This window comes from Rhipicephalus microplus, chromosome 2, assembly GCF_043290135.1.
Source record: "Rhipicephalus microplus isolate Deutch F79 chromosome 2, USDA_Rmic, whole genome shotgun sequence".
NCBI classification, from domain to species: Eukaryota; Metazoa; Arthropoda; class Arachnida; order Ixodida; family Ixodidae; genus Rhipicephalus; species Rhipicephalus microplus.
Window position 1 is genome coordinate 143,748,648 of NC_134701.1, and position 16,398 is coordinate 143,765,045.

The 16,398-nt window shown below is 45.5% G+C and overlaps 1 long non-coding RNA gene across 1 annotated transcript in view; it reads right to left on the reverse strand.

Moving 5' to 3' along the window:
- Positions 1 to 16,398, reverse strand: part of LOC142796397 (uncharacterized) — a 44,892-nt gene that overhangs the window by 28,314 nt on the left and 180 nt on the right. The window lies entirely within an intron of this gene.

The window sequence follows — 16,398 nt, forward strand, 5'->3', positions numbered from 1 at the left end:
AACCTGCGATCCACAATGCCTCGTTCGCGACTCCCGGTGCTCGCCAGTCAGCTTCGAGCAGCCCACTTTTTCTTGGAGAGCAGAGACCACGGAAAAGCGATGTGTGGCGCACACCTGACAGGACACCGCTCTGTTTTCACTGCGGAGAAGCTGGACATCTTTACCGACACTGTCCATACCGAAGGGTTGGTCTGTGTGGGTTTTCTTTTCATGCTCCGTGCCCAAGTAATGGTGAAAGGCCGATAGAAATAGAGGAGTACCTTTCAAGGCACGGATCTCCAGCCACTAGCTTGCAGCACCAGCCAAGGTCACCAGCACCAAATCGTTATCGATCGCCAAGTACGCGGTGTTCAAGTTCACCACCAAACTCACGAAACCATCGGTTAACGAGCCCGCGTCAGGAAAACTGAATCCAGCGACCTGGGGAGGCAAGGCCGCTGATGTCCGACAGAGCAAAGGTCCTCCGTGAAGGCCCCAACGAAGTAGCAACGAGCAGAAAATGACGGCGAATATAAGTAAAGAAAAAATTTCTTCAGACTTGCGTGTTACTATGGATGGGCGGGAATTTAACGTATTGGTTGATACTGGTGCCGATTATTCTGTCGTAAGCTATGCAATCGTAAAAGATTTGAAGAACGTTTTGACACCTAAGAGTGGATTGAAAATACGCACAGCTGGGGGCCATCTGATAACACCTCTGGGAAGATGCACCGCCAGGATCGGCATTCAGGGTGCCACTTATGTCGCTGATTTCCTAGTTCTGCCAGAATGTTCGAGAGACGAGAAGACGGGAAGTTCTGCGTTGCGTGTTATTGACGGCGACGTAACCGTGCCACCACGATGCAGCATCCTGGTTGGCGTAAGGAATGACGCATTCGTCGACTCTGAAGGAATAGCGGATGGCAATTTCGAGCTGCTGCTAAAGAAAGGTATTGCATAGCTCGAGGCATTATTCGCTTACGTGGTGGGCTTGCCAACGTACTGCTCACTAATTTCGGAAATGAAATTCAGCATGTCGCAAAAGACACTGCCATCGCTTTTCTACACAGCTTTACTAAAGTTACCGACTTATGTGCCATTGCGTCAGAGCCGCCTACTTCGGAAACAACGCATGACCTTGGAACATCAGTTTCAATCAGCCGAAGTCTATCGCCAGCCTAGAGGAAAATCCTGGAAGACCTGATAGATGAATTCGCAGAATGTTTTTCCACCTGATCAAAAGTACGTCACACGGAGATCGTGAAGCACAGGATTATAACAGAGAAAACAACCAGGCCAGTGTATCAACACCCTTACATAGTTTCGCCGAAAGAACGAGAGGTTATAAAGAGCCAGGTGCAGGAGATGTTGCAGGATGATGTCATTCAGCCATCTAGCAGTCCGTGGGCATCGCTGGTAGTTCTCGTGAGAAAAAAGACAACACGTTGAGATTCGGTGTAGACAACCGGAAACTAAACAGCGTAACCAAGCGGGATGTATACCCCTTCCCGCGTATTGATGACACATAGGATCGGCTACGGCACACCAGATATTTCTCTTCGCTCGACTTAAAAAGCGCATATTGGCAAATCGAAGTTGATAAAAGAGACCGTGAAAAGACCGCTTTCGAAACCCCGGATGGCTTGTACGAGTTTAAAGCACTACCTTTCGGCCTCTGTTGTGCGCCAGCGACATTCTAGCGCATGATGGAGAGTGTCCTCACGGGGCTGAAGTGGCAGTCATGCCTAGTCTATTTGGACGATGTTGTGGTGTTTTCTGCGACGTCTGACCAATACGTAGAGAGACTGCGGTCAGCGCTTCAGGCTATCCAGTCGGCCGGCTTGACAATCAAACCAGAAAAGTGCCAGTTTGGCTCCGACAAGCTTCGTTTTCTGGGACACGTAATCAGCGCGGAAGTTGTTGGCCTTGATCCTGACAAGACTGCGGCGATCGCAGGATTCTGAAAGCCCAGAGACAAGAAAGAGGTGCGTCGATTTTTGGGCTTATGCGCTTATTACAGACGATTTGTAGAAAATTTCTCGAAAATCGCCGAACCTCTAAACAAACTCACAAAAGACGAAGAATCATTCACTTGGGGTGCAGAACAAGAAACAGCTTTCAACGAATTAAAGCAACGTTTGCAAATCCCGCCAATCCCTGCCCACTTCGACGAGACCGCTGACACGTAAATCCATACAGACGCAAGCAATATTGGTCTCGGTGCAGTACTCGTACAATGGCAAAAAGGAGAAAAAAAAGTGATAGCTTACGCCAGCAGAACCCTCTCAAAAGCCGAAAGGAACTATTCCGCGACAGAAAAAGAGTCTTTGGCAGTGGTATGGGCTATCAGCAAGTTCAGACCATACCTCTACGAAAAGCCGTTCCGTGCCGTCAGTGACCACCACTCACTTTGCTGGCTGGCTAACTTAAAAGACCCGTCGGGACGTCTTGCCAGATGAAGCCTCCGACTGCAAGAATACGACAGTACTGTTGTATACCGGTCTGGGCGAAAACACAATGATGCCGATTCCTTATAACGCTCGCCACTTGCCTCTACTCCTTCAGAAGACGACTCGTCAATTCTCTGTGTGATGGAAGCCTCAGATATTGCGGAGCATCAACGAGCTGACGCAGAACTGCTCCCATTGATCGAACAACTCGAAGGGCGTGCCGGCCAGGTCCCACGTGTATTTAAGAGGACATTATCTTCATTCTGTCTCCGTGAAATGTGCTATACAAAAGGAACTTCGGGCATAACAAAGAGAAGTTCTTACTCGTCGTTCCGTTAGCAATGAGACCCGATATCCTAGAAGCTTGTCATAATGAACCATCGTCTGGTCACTTGGGCGTCAGCCGGACATTTGCCAGAGTTCATCAGATGTATTACTGGCCCAAGCTGCTGGCGTCCGTGCAGCAATATGTGAAGACATGTCGCAAATGTCGAAGGCGCAAAAGACCACCACTGAAGACGGCCGGCCTGCTCCAGCCCATAGACCCGCCTGCTACCCCATTTGAACATGTTGGAATGGATCTTCTTGGACCTTTTTTAATGTCATCATCGGGCAAGAGGTGGATCGTAGTCGCCACCGACTACTTAACGCGGTATGATGAAACCAGCTGCCTTGAGCAAGGAACGGCAGCTAAAGTAGCCAAGTTTTTCGTGCACAGCATAGTTCCTTGACATAGCGCTCCAAAGGTAGTAATCACCGACCAAGGAGCAGCCTTCACGTCAGAGTTGATGCAATGTTTGATGATAATGACGAACACCAGCCATACGAAAAGCACTGCGTACCATCCTCAAACGAATGGGTTAACGGAACGCCTAAATCGCACGATCGCTGATATGCTGTCGATGTACGTGGACTTCGAGCATAAATCGTGGGATGAAATCCAGCCTTACGCAACGTTCGCCTATAATACGGCCCTCCAAGAGACCACCCGCGTCACCCCATTTCAGCTTGTCTATGGTCGCATAGTCAATTCAACTCTTGACGCCATGCTCCCAGTCGACAATGACCACTACGAGCCATCTGACATTGACGAATTTCTGCAGAAAGCTGAAGAAGCACGCCAGTTGGCAAGGCACCGAATACGTCAACAACAGTTCAAGGATGCGGACTACTTCAACCTGCGCCACAGGGGAGTCAAGTACCAGTCAGGTGATCAAGTATGGATCTGGACACCAATACGACGCCGCGGCCTGTCAGAAAAGCTCCTTCGATGGTACTTTGGTCCATACAATGTCCTTTGCCGGCTAAGTGACCTTACTTATGAAATAATTCCTGACGGACAAAAGCGCTCGAAACGGCAAAACCATGCGGAGGTCGTCCACGTTGTCCGCACGAAGCCATACCACGAAAGAGAATGAAACATCAACCCCTAGACCTTCCGAATTCACGCATCTAGACGATGTGCATTTGGGAGGGGGAGTAATGCCACAGAGATTGCTCCTACTAATTATTTTACAAAGAGGACCAACGGGACGCTATGTGAGCGTATACAGTGCCTCGCAACTACCGAGACGCTATGTGAGCGTCTACAGTGCCTCGCAACCAACGAGACGCTATGTGGGTGTCTGCAGTGCCTCGCAACCAACGAGACGCTATGTGGGCGTCTACTGTGCTTCGCGCCTGCTCACGCATCTTGGTCAGAGCAGCGCATGCCTCCGGTGTGCGAGCACAAGCCGGGAAGACTGACAGAGGAGTTGTTCAGAAAGGGACACGTACGCGGAACGCTTTTAGCAGACTCTTCTTGTGACATAGGTACCTTTCTGGGCACAAGTTCGCCCTCAATAAATCATTGTGTGTGTTCCCCCTCTTGTATTAGGTGACAATACTATATGAAAATGTAAAGCACTGTTAGTGCCTACAACAACTGTCACCCAATGGTGGATCCCCACTGGACAAAAGGTATAAGTGTGTAATGTATGTGTGCCCTTTATTGAGCCTTTATAGTGTTACCTCTGTACGATGTGATTTCGATACTGGCTTCCAATCACCAAAGTGTGGCTTAATAACGCGTAGTTTGGTTTATTCATACCTATCCCACTTGCTCTGCTAGTAATCCCTGGGCTTTCGTTTGAGAGACAGTTTAAGGTGAATGTCCGGAATGGATGTGAGTGTAGTGGCAGTACTTTCGTGAATGAATGCATCAAGCTGATCCGCCATCATGTTGCCCTGGCACCCAGCACACTACGACATGTTGTTTGATTGTGTAGAGTGTGCATAAAATAGAGTAATGTGAGAGGAGGAGAGCGTTTTTTGTTTTTTTAAGAGCTGGCACAGTTTTTGCCATACTGAGGGAGTCCATGCAAATTACTGATTTTTGTAGTTGTAATTGTTTATTGTGTTTAGCGGCCATAAGTATCGCGTGAGCCTCCACTGAGAATATGCTTGTATCTGGATGTAGAGCGTCAGCATCTGAAAAGGATGGCCCAGTAGCGTAGAACACAAAAAAGTCAGACTTAGAAGCAACTGGAAAAAACTCAAGACATGAGTATTTGTGTTGAAGTTCCAAGAAGTATGTGCGGATGTGGGCAATGGGTGCATGTTTTGTAACTTCTAGGAAGAACACATCGCAATCTAGAATCTGCCATTGCGACGTGAGACGTCTCGTAATACCTAAAAGCGCCATGTAGTGTCATAGTCTTTATTTCTTATCGAAAAATACCGATAGGAAAATTGCTTGGGGAGGAAAGTATCTCGGATCTGTTCCCCGATGCATACCAGGTGGTCAATGGTATATCTTCCTTCTCGAAACCGGCATTCGTATGAATCAAGCAGGCTGTTTGTTTCAAGAAAGCGTACGAGTCGGTGATTTATCATCTTTTCAAAAAGTTTAAAGGCAGCTTGTCATTGCTATGGGCCTGTAACTCGTAACAGAGGATGTATCCTTGCCTTCTTTCAAAATAGTAATGCAATTGCCTCTTCTGCAGCTCCAAAGAATGTCACCGGAAAACCAGTACGGCAATGTGAAGGTAAAGTATTTTGCATTTTGAGACGTAGGTACTTCAACATATCATAGACTACACGATCACATCTCGTAGCAGAAGTGTTGCAGCAGCCCATAGTTCAGCTAGGGAGAAAGGTTGGTTGTATGCCTCGTATTTTCTACATTTGGTATCTAGTTTCTGCTTCTCCACCTTTGCCTTGTATTGTTGACTTTTGAGAGTAGTGTGATGAGCTGAAAACTTGCTCGAAGTGTGTTCCTGGGTGGTTTGCCTGGTTTTCCAAACTGTCATAATCTGTGTCCGCGAGAGGAAGTGCATATGCTTGTTTTTCTTCCACACTTATCACCCTGTTCTTGACCTTACCCTCATGTGTGTACGAAGTGATGCCAGAATAAAATTTGACCAACTTTCTCTTCTTGCCTGCCTGCACGTCCTTCTACCCTGGCATTTTATGTTCTTGAAATTTGTGAGATTTTCGGCCGTCGGTAGTTTTTGAAGCAATCTCCACGCTTTGTTCTATTTTCACGCACTTTTCGACACTGGTTGTTACACCAAGGGACACGTTGTTTGCCAAATAGTCCACTTGTTTCTGGAATACGCTTGATGGCTGTGTCAATTAAAAAGGTCGTGAAGTAGCACCCAGCAGCCTCTATGCTTAACGAACATAAGTCATTCCAGTTTAAGGGAGTATCTTTCCAAAACTGTTCCCAATCGGCTTTTTTCTGTGAGCCATTCGGGTACTCTGAAGAGCATTCATATAATGTTGGTGTCCTCAAAGTTACCGGGGAATGTTCACTACTGTAAGGATTATTTATGGTTTTCCATTGCAGTAGGGGTAGAAGTGATAGAGATGCAATGCTTAAGTCTATGGAGGAGTAGGTATTGTTAGCAAGGCTGTAATATGTAGGCTCTTTACGATTCAGGAGACAGGCTCCGGAAAAGAAAAGGAACTATTCAATTGGGCGACCTTGCGCGCCGCAACGAGATTCGCCCGATAGACTGCTATGCGCATTAAAGTTCCCTAGGACAAGATAGTGTTCGAGAAGTTCATTTATCAAGCACTGGAATATAAGTTTGTGTAGTTGAAAATGTGGAGGTATGTATATAGAGCACATGGTGACGAGTTTATTAAACAGTACCACTCGAACAGCCACTGCTTCAGGGGACGACCGAAGCGGTAAGTGCGTGCATACAATCCATTGAAAAACAATATTAGCTACACGTCTAGATGATGCCATTGCATAATCGTGGTCCTTCCGGAAAATAATGTAGCTACAAAAAAGTTATTGCGTTTGGACATTAAGTGTGTTTCTTGTTGTTAATGTTTGTATAGGAGTTCTTGGACCTCCTCAAGGTTATTGAGAAAGCCCCTGATGTTCCATTGTATAGGTTGTGTGTTCATGAGAGTGAAGTAGTACTGTGTGTACGAGAAATAGGGATTAGTTGTTTAGATGGAGGCCTCGCCGTGGTGGTCTAGTGGCTAAGGTACTCGGCTGCTGACCCGCAGGTCGCGGGTTTGAATCGCGGCTGCGGCGGCTGCATTTCCGATGGAGGCGGAAATATTGTAGGCCCGTGTGCTTAGATTTGGGTGCAAGTTAAAGAACCCCAGGTGGTCAAAATTTCCAGAGCCCTCCACTACGGCGTCTCTCATAATCACATGGTGGTTTTGGGACGTTAAACCCCACATATCAATCAATCAATCAATTGTTTAGATGGAGATCCGAGTTTAGGCAACAGAGCCACCATCGGGCCCTTTTATTGGCGTTTTTGTCTTCTTGGCGTGCTCTGAGGAGCCACGCTGATCTTTCGGTACCAGGGGTACGGTGGGGTCCATTGCTTTCTGGGAGGCAGTGGGTGCCCGCACGCATAGTCCGATGGTTCGGGTTTCGGAACTAACATGGTGACACGAGGCCTTAGTAACTGACGACCCTGAGGTCGCTGGTACCTGTTCGTGAGCTGGCGGTATAGACTGAGCTGCTACCGCCAAAGAGACAGGCGCCACAGCCTTCGGCTTAATATGCGCTGGTTGAAGAAGTGGCTGGCGCTGATGTGACCTTGCCCCCTTTGGGTGCAGCATCAGCGTAAGGTGTTGTCTAGAATGGCACGCATCTGTTACGGGCTTCCTTTAACGTGATATTTTCTTTTAATTTAAGCGTCATAATCTCTTTTTCTTTCTACCAGTTTTGGCAGGAATGAAAGTGCGCTGCATGATCACCATCCACGTTGACGCAGTGAGGTGTGTTCATACACTAATCAAAGGTGTGCCTTTGGTCTGCACATTTTGCGCAAGTGTCTTGACCTCGACAGCTATGCGAGCCGTGGGCCAATCTCTGACATTTGTAGCAACGTCTAGGATTCGGAATATAAGGGCGGACGGAGAGTTTGATGTGACCTGTCCCAATGTCTGTAGGTAATACACTAGATGCAAATGTTAAAAGGAGTTGCTTGGTAGGTGTTTTCTTGCCGTCGAGTCTGATGATGATCCGTTTAACTTCAGTTACATTCTGCTTTTTTCAACTTTCATAGAGTTTCTGTTTGGATAGCCCGAAGAGGTCTGCTTCTGAGACGAATCCACGTGAGATATTCATCGACTGGTGAGGCAAAAACGGATTTTGGGATGCTGCCGAATGGTGTTGGAATGTAAACTTTCTTGAATTGTTGTCGCTCAGTTCAAGCAAGAGGTCACCAATTAGCATATCAGTTACCTTGTAACCTTGTCCTAAGACTTCGGTCAGCAACTTTGAGACAAGAATTGGAGAAAATGATCTTGCTTGTTTGTTCGGAGTTTCACAGTAAATTACCTGTAGGTTTGGCAAGGATAGATCAAAGCGCTTGAAGCATGCTGGTCCTTTGGTGCGCACTCTTTTTTGAGAGAAACGATCAAGCAGTCAGGGAAATGCAGGTTTTCCCATAGTAGTTTCGTTGATTTGGCAACAATGACGGCCACCTCCATGCAGCCCAACTAGGAGACGCTGAAGCTCTTGTATAGAACTGCAGACACCAACCGTACATTGCGACTATAACCAAATAAAACTGCCCAATGTTGAGCACTACACAAGGTTAACCCTCGACGCCAAGAAATTAGGAAGTAAATAGAAGAAAAAGATGACAGGACACATATAAAGTAGGAGATAAAGGTGAAGATATAGGGAAATAAAGGGATAGGAAAATGCGACTGCCGATTTCCCCTGGGTGGCTAAGCCCAGGGGTGCCATCTACGTGAAGCCGGGACCAAAGAGGTGTGTTGCCTCGGTCGGGGCGCCTTAAAAGTGCAAGCACCCGGCGTCGGCTCCACCCCCAGGAGCCCCTTTTTTCCCAGACACGGCAAAATCTCGCTCGGCTAGGCGTGAAAGGGAGTCGAAATCCCCCCGTTAGCTCGGATCCATGGTGTCGCTACACACCAAATTCCTGCTTACGCAGACGCCCCTGCGGGTTTAGCAATGCCTATAGTTGCCAATTTCGCAAGCACCAGTGCTTCATATCAATTTATTGCTTCTGCTGCTGCTTATACACTCTGGTCAGCGTTGTCGCTCAAGTGCAAACAACTGGCTATATGCGCATCTGCGACTCTTCAAAGTATGTGCGTGTGTGGAACACTTATACGTATATTCACCGTCAGTTCATGACGTGTGGCTCAATAAATAAGCTACAACACAGTCACCTTCTCTCTGGATGCTTCAAATAACGTCGATTCCCAAAGTACATGAAATAGGCCGATATCTTAATTTGTTTTCTTTTTTTTCTTGTTTATCGGTTACCTGTTCAAGTATACCGGTACTTGGTTTATGCCCATCCCCTTCAATGCAGGAACTGGCGCCTAACAGCTGCGCTACAAAAAAGGCAACAAACGATGCCTCCAAAGATTTATTTGGCCTAATTGAGAGTTGGTTTTTTAAGAAATAAACGAGTCCTTAGAAGAATTATTTTCTTCTGCACATCCATAGTGAAGGCTTCCAGCATGCAGACATGATGCTTTTCGTTGCATCAAAGGGTTTACTGGTCAGCTGCCTCCTCGTGTAAATATTATGTGCTGTGGTACTGTAAAGCAGTTAAGGGGAACTTGACGCACGTAACTATTGCGCAAGGTGGGCAAGGAAGCATCCTCTCTCCTCATTCTTTAGGTGTCGTGATGTCGTATTAACGACAGAAAAAAACAGGAACAGCAAATGATGTAAAAAATATCGACAGAACCCCCTTACATTTGGAATCGATTTTATGCGAAGCCTGAGAAAAAAGCTGGCTGTGTCGTAATGTAAATCCATAGGGTTTTTCTAACAGATGTTAATAATGACTAGCCTACATGCACGAATCAGATGACCTGGCTACAAAAAGCACACCAGGTGTAAAACTAACCGAACACGTCCATCAACTACCGAATGGAAGCGGCACGATCGTTGTCGTAGAAATTCTTCCTCCCTAAGGAAGAAGAATTCCTCCGATATAAACGATAGAAGTCAAGAGTATAAGCGCTCGAAAATCGGAAAGAGAGCATGACGACGATGACCAACTGCACCGACATTGCACCTATTATGCCACAAATAAAAAGCTGCCGTAGCTGTTATAAGGCGTGCGAAGCGACTACGGGAGCATTGACCAGATGTAACAAAGCGATTAACACTTAGGCCCCAGAAAGCACAGTTAACGGTTTTTCAAAACACCTTTACAATGACACAATGCTGCAGCACGTGCTAGTTAGACTCCTGTAACAGACAGTAAGGACAAGTGAAAGATGAAACAATGCCCCTTTTCTCTAGTCCGTCCTGTGTTTGGAGTACTCTCCATCCGAGACGCCACATGAAGTAATGGAGATGAGCAGGCAAATATGATGCGGTTATCGTGCTGCATGAGACGTGTCTCGATTGTGCTATACGGATTGAAAGATCCAGAGGAAGCAGAAGAGCCGCGGAGGTCTCTGTGGTATGGCTTTCTAGAATGTCCACATTGGGACAAACGTGCTGCGCGTGGCGTCAAAGCGCTACTGCCATGGAGTGAAATTCAGCCACGCTAAGTACTAGCGGTGCAGAATTGAGCCTCTAGGATATCCCTTCTCGTTATTCATTCTGTCTCATTAGACATGCAGGCTCTGAATCCGAAAGTTTAACACCTTTCTCAGCAACCAGCCATCTTCATCAGGTTTTTGCACACATGGGCGCTGACAATGTCTATCAGTAAAAAAATATTACGCGTACTTTGACGCAACACCAGTACGAGATCATTAGGTGGTGGTTACTTCATTCGTAAAATGCATTTATATGTAATAATGAAGACCGCAGTGCTTCATACGTGGCACTTGCCACGCGATGCTATGGCCTACAAAGCTGGTATTTCCCACGCTTCACTAAATCTACACGGTGCTGCAAACTGCCCGTGACCATGTGTTCTAGAAGAACTCCGTGTCTTCAAATTACTGCAAGACGGCACCCATATCTCACGCATGGCCTGTTCACCCATTTTTCTCGCGCAGAACGCGCAATTCACAAATTTCACAGATGGTGGCGCCACCATGCGGTATCTGTCGTAACTGTCGTTTAGCGGATGTCTACGCAGCCAGCCCATGCCAACGTTCAGTCGGCCTCACTTTGGCGGCTCGCTGGTGCTTTACATTTTGTCGCTTGCGACTTCTACTTCGGTTATTCTGAAGTCGCACAGGTACTGCGGGCCGTAGTAGCAATGATTCACTCTTGCTTGTTTGCTTGCTGAGCTAGAAGAATCACGAAATATGTTGGATGCCGCAGTGCAGACGCCATGCAGTCAAAGGCGAGGTTTCCTGCTTTGCACGAGTGCGGCTGCTCGATCTCCCCCGGCTATGGCATGAGCAGCGTTCACAAAGCTGTACGTGCATTCCTTCACACCGCAGCAGAAAATAATGTACGCAGCGTTCAAAACTTCTTTTCCTTCGATATACGCCGCACATGCGTTTATCAACACGCAGTGTCGAATATAATACATGCTAAAGTCCATGACCTTATCAGCAAAGCCTTGACAACAAGGAGGCTGCAGCCAAAAATACTACGCAGTTGGAAGTGACAAGCACACCAGCGGCTGCCGGCGTGCCGGCTTCATGATCCCCAAAACGACAGCCACGTTGGGCTTGCACTAGCGCCCCCTCTAGGCAGTGAAAGTTGCGAATAAACGGTTTATTTTCTCTCTCAAGACTATAAACAATCGTCTTCTGAAGACTTTAGCCAGCAAAGCACGCGGAAACGCCAACATTTTTTTTTTACTGATGTGAACGTCATCTGCCTAACTGAGCATCTACTGCAACTAGGAGAGCATATAGAGATTGCTCGCACATGAGGGTGTATAATGCGGCGTTTATAGTTGTGTCGTGTCATGCGCTGGCACCGAAAATCAAGACTCCTATCCGCTCGAGAGGCGCCGCACAAAACAAAATGGCAGCATATCCACGGAGTGAATGATGGAGAGTGGGGCGAAGCATTCGTCCGTCCATGCGTCCGTCTGTGTGTCCGTTCGTCCATCTATTCAACACTCCAAGTCCCACCATCTCGCATCTTTTTATCATATATTCCCCATATTGAAGCACCACCATTCAGTGGACATTCCAAAGACTAAACGAGAGGTGGCACACGCACACTTTCTTACGGCTTGCGCTTCGGGTCTACTTTGCACCGTCAACCACCTTGAGTTCATGGTATATACTAGTTCACTGTTTTCATGGCACTGCGGCCCAATGCTCGCTAAACCTTTCTAAAACCAAGGAGGTTACGCCCAGCGAGTATAACGTAGCAGCCTTTTCCTGTCAGATAGTGCTCAATGTACATGCCAGTGGCTGCTAATGTGAAATGAGAGACAGGAGGATTCAGCTTTTAATTTCTTACGGCTTGCGCTTCGTATCTGGTTCCCCCCTTTAACCACCTCGAATTCATTCATGGTATATACTAGTTCATTGTATTTATGGCCCGGCGGCTCAACACTCGCTAAACCTTTCTAAAACTAAGGAGGTTACACCCAGCGTGTATAATGTAGCAACCCTTTCTTGTCCGATAGTGCTCAATGTACATGCCATTGACTGCTAATGGGGATCACAGCGTGCGCGTTGACTAAAAGCCGAATGCTCCTGTCTCTCATTCCCCATTAGCAGCCACTGGAATGCACATTGAGCACTATTTTTTATTGTTAAACAACGCACAGAAGAAATGTCTAACCGGCACCACCTTGGAGGTCATATGTTATACCTATTTCGGGTATGTGCCACTGGTGGTTACGTACTACGACGGATGCACAAGCCACGCCATAGTTGTTTTATATGATTTCATTTGTTGCATATCGTGTTTCATTGCATCTATTGTATCGTTATACCATTGTATCATGATATCGCATTGAGTTCTTGTGTACATATATGCCAACATTGTGATGTATATTACAGCAAATGTCTTCCCTGTAACGTAGTGATGTTAGTCGTGAAATATAGATGTGCCGAGCTGTATATGCCCTGTTACGGGAATGGTATGAAGCCTTTGTGTTCTGTACATGCTGTAAATAATTTTTTCTAAACAAGGAGCTAAGGAGTGTAATGTAATAAGGAGTGTAATGTATGTTGTGCTTTGTCTTTTGTTTGTTATTGTGCCTGTTATATAGACGCTTGTCCCTTAGCTTTGTTGCGTCCCATGAGAGAATAAACTTTTTCTAAACAAGCAGCTTCGCCCCTAAAAAGAAAGAAGACGTTCTTGGTAGCTGGGGTTCTCTTGCGTGTCTGTTCGAGCACCAACCACAGTATTTAACCTCCTCCCGCGTATGCAATAAAGCCTCTTCTTTTCAATCACGAGAAGATCACGTCGGTTTACTATACGGCCTGTCGAATTGGCAATTGTGTCACAAGTCAATGCAACCTATATCCAAACATTTAGGATATACCTTGGTCGCCATAAAAAACTAGTGTGCCTATGCGGGTGTGCTTAAAATCTAGTGCCGGTTTCGGTATCAGTGGCCTTGTGGAGAACGAAAAATAACGATGATCGCTCAGAACAATATCGTTCTTGTAGTCGGAATAGGAGCCATACAATGTGCGTGGCAGTGAGCTAAATTACCATTTATAACAGATCGCCCCAGGTACTTGCGACTGTTTCTGAAAAAATATCATGCCCAGGTGTTCGGTATGGGCAACGCCAATTGTTCTTACACGCTTGGCTGTCCAGTTTTACAACAATGAATAGACAATAAATAATAAATCATGTGACAGAGCGAGTTATAGTCTATTGTTGCTGGAAGCCGTAGAAACACGCCGGTAAATTCCAGTGAACGCACCTTTATTGTGCACAATATTTTAAAAATTGGGGCATCCTTGAGCTTCTCGTTCAAGAGTTGAACGCGATTACGATATCATGTCCCTAGTGCGTACTTAAAAAACTTAATTCACGCTTCTTCAAGTATGATCTTACTCGAGAAGTTCAAATTGTGGCTTGCTACACTGTGATTGGAGAATTTGAAAGTGACGTGTGTCAGTGTAGGTTTTGTATGTGGCTGCAGCGTCTGTAGTAAGCACCATGCTTTACACCACGAACAGTTATGCGGTTGAAATATTTTTAAACTTGCTGTGCAGCCACTACGTGGTCTTAAAAAAATTTGTGATGTTACGTGTGTGCCTTCTATAATGGGTGGCTGGCTTCAAACCATGAAGTCATTCTACAATTCAGACGTTTTGACGCATGATGGAGTTATACGCTTGCACCACGCAATGTTACTGTAACATTACATGATCTATTGTGAAGCCTGTATTTCGAATGCGTGTGTTTGTAGAACATGAACGTGACCTTCATTGATTTTTCAAGTAGATGAAGTCAACAATAATTCAAAGCGGACGCGGGGCTGTGTAGCAGAAGATCCTCTCGCCACGCAAAGGGTCTGGGGTCGATCCTCACTCGGATCCGGAAATTTTCAATATTTATTTTCGTTGCATCTGTCTTTATTTTCGATTCCACCCAAGCTGATAATATTTCGCTCCCAACCAACGACGATAGCATCGAAACGGACGCCAATGCCAGAATTTACACAAAACAACCAATTTAATTGAGTTGATACTGACACTGTCACCCGAACGTAACTGCGTGCGTTATCACATATCATGACGTACCATTGAATAACTGGGATATGTATGCATTCATTCTGTAAGTTCATGATGAGATTATTTGGCACGTCATAGAGAAAGACTCTAGAAACGTTGACCATTGAGTGTTTCTTTAACTTGCACTGACATTGAACGATACACCAACACCCATTTATATACGACTGTCATGGACTGTAACTTTCATGTGAGCAGCCGAGCGGCGTAGCCACTAGATGAGGACAGAGCACAAGCTGCCCCTTTTGCGACAATGTAATAGACGTTCACGGGTAAGTCTGTGGTGTGGGCCTAATTAGACAATATTCACAAGGACACCTTTTTCCATCACGACGATAAGCTCGAAGAAAACGAAACATGAAAACAAGAAAACTTCGTGCAGGCAGCTTCCGTCTACATTGTATGGAATGGACTCCCACAATGCGTATGATATGCCACACTTTTTATATTTAGAAAGTTGTGCTCTCAGGCCTCCCTGGCTGCCTACCCTTAGGTTTGCTGTTATTACGCCTCGATCAATCGTGCTTGAGTAGGCACGTTGTAACTATTTGTCGTTGACTGGGTTTTAATCATGGAAGTATTCGGATATTGTCGAAGCATAGTTTTAACAAAGATACTTTGTTAAATGCTCTATCTTATTTATGAAGGGCTTCTTGCAAGCTCCCCCGCTCCATTAGGCGCAAATATCTATCTATCTATCTGTCTATCTATCTATCTATCTATCTATCTATCTAACTATCTATCTATCTACCTACCTACCTACCTACCTACCTAACTACCTACCTACCTACCCAACTACCTACCTACCTACCTACCTACCTACCCACCTACCTACCTACCTACCTACCTACCTACCTACCTATCTATCTATCTATCTATCTATCTATCTATCTATCTATCTATCTATCTATCTATCTATCTATCTATCTATCTATCTATCTGTCTATACAAGACTACTTTTCATTAACATGACACGCACCGAAATACGTCTATATCATTTGACTTCATGGCGAAGATAAACGAGAGTTGATGCAATAAATATTGTGATATGGATGCCATCTTTGGTCTCAGTTACATGCCATTACTTCGGTTTTGTCGGCACTTTTTGTAAACCTGATATACACCGAAATCGGTATGGAGTGACATGAGCTTGTATGGACGATAAACATCAGGTTGCGACATGATAATAAAGACACGCATTTCATGTGTTGCATGTTTCATAGGACACGTTGTCGAAGCATTCGCGACTTATCAACAACTGGCTATACGGTTGTAATTTTAGGCGTGGCTTGAATATGTGGAGTACATCTACTTCGTAGCATGCAAACAATGGCATTCATTTTATGTGGGCATAAGTTACATGCCAAATTATAGTTGCTCTCGCAACTGTTTTTATAGCTGCAATGTAACAATACTTGTAGAATTTTAGTTTCCCGAATTACTTCCACTTGTTAACAGAGCACAATAAGTAGATTTCTATCATTTTGTTGACTCTGTCGAAATATGAATGCTGCCCCTAGAATAGAACTCGCGACATACACCACAACTAAGAATCGTCGTAGAGATATCAGTGAAGGTTTAATTATGGCACAATATTTACCAGCGCCTGCATTTTCTTTAAATTTGAAGACGCAATGATTGCTCCTCACGAAAGGGTTCAATTATCTTCTTCGGCCCGGAAGCTCGTATGCTGTACCTATTAAATAATAATTAATCTATTGTCTTGCTCCAAAAATTGCTGTCTCCATTTACCTTTAGGTGCCTGCGGCTACAGACAAAAAGTATGAGGGCAGCGTGGAAATATTTACTTTCGTTCTTTCCCTAGGAATTTCGGACTAACTTCTTCAAACATACTGCATATCATAAAGTTCATTTCGCAACCTTTTTGCCA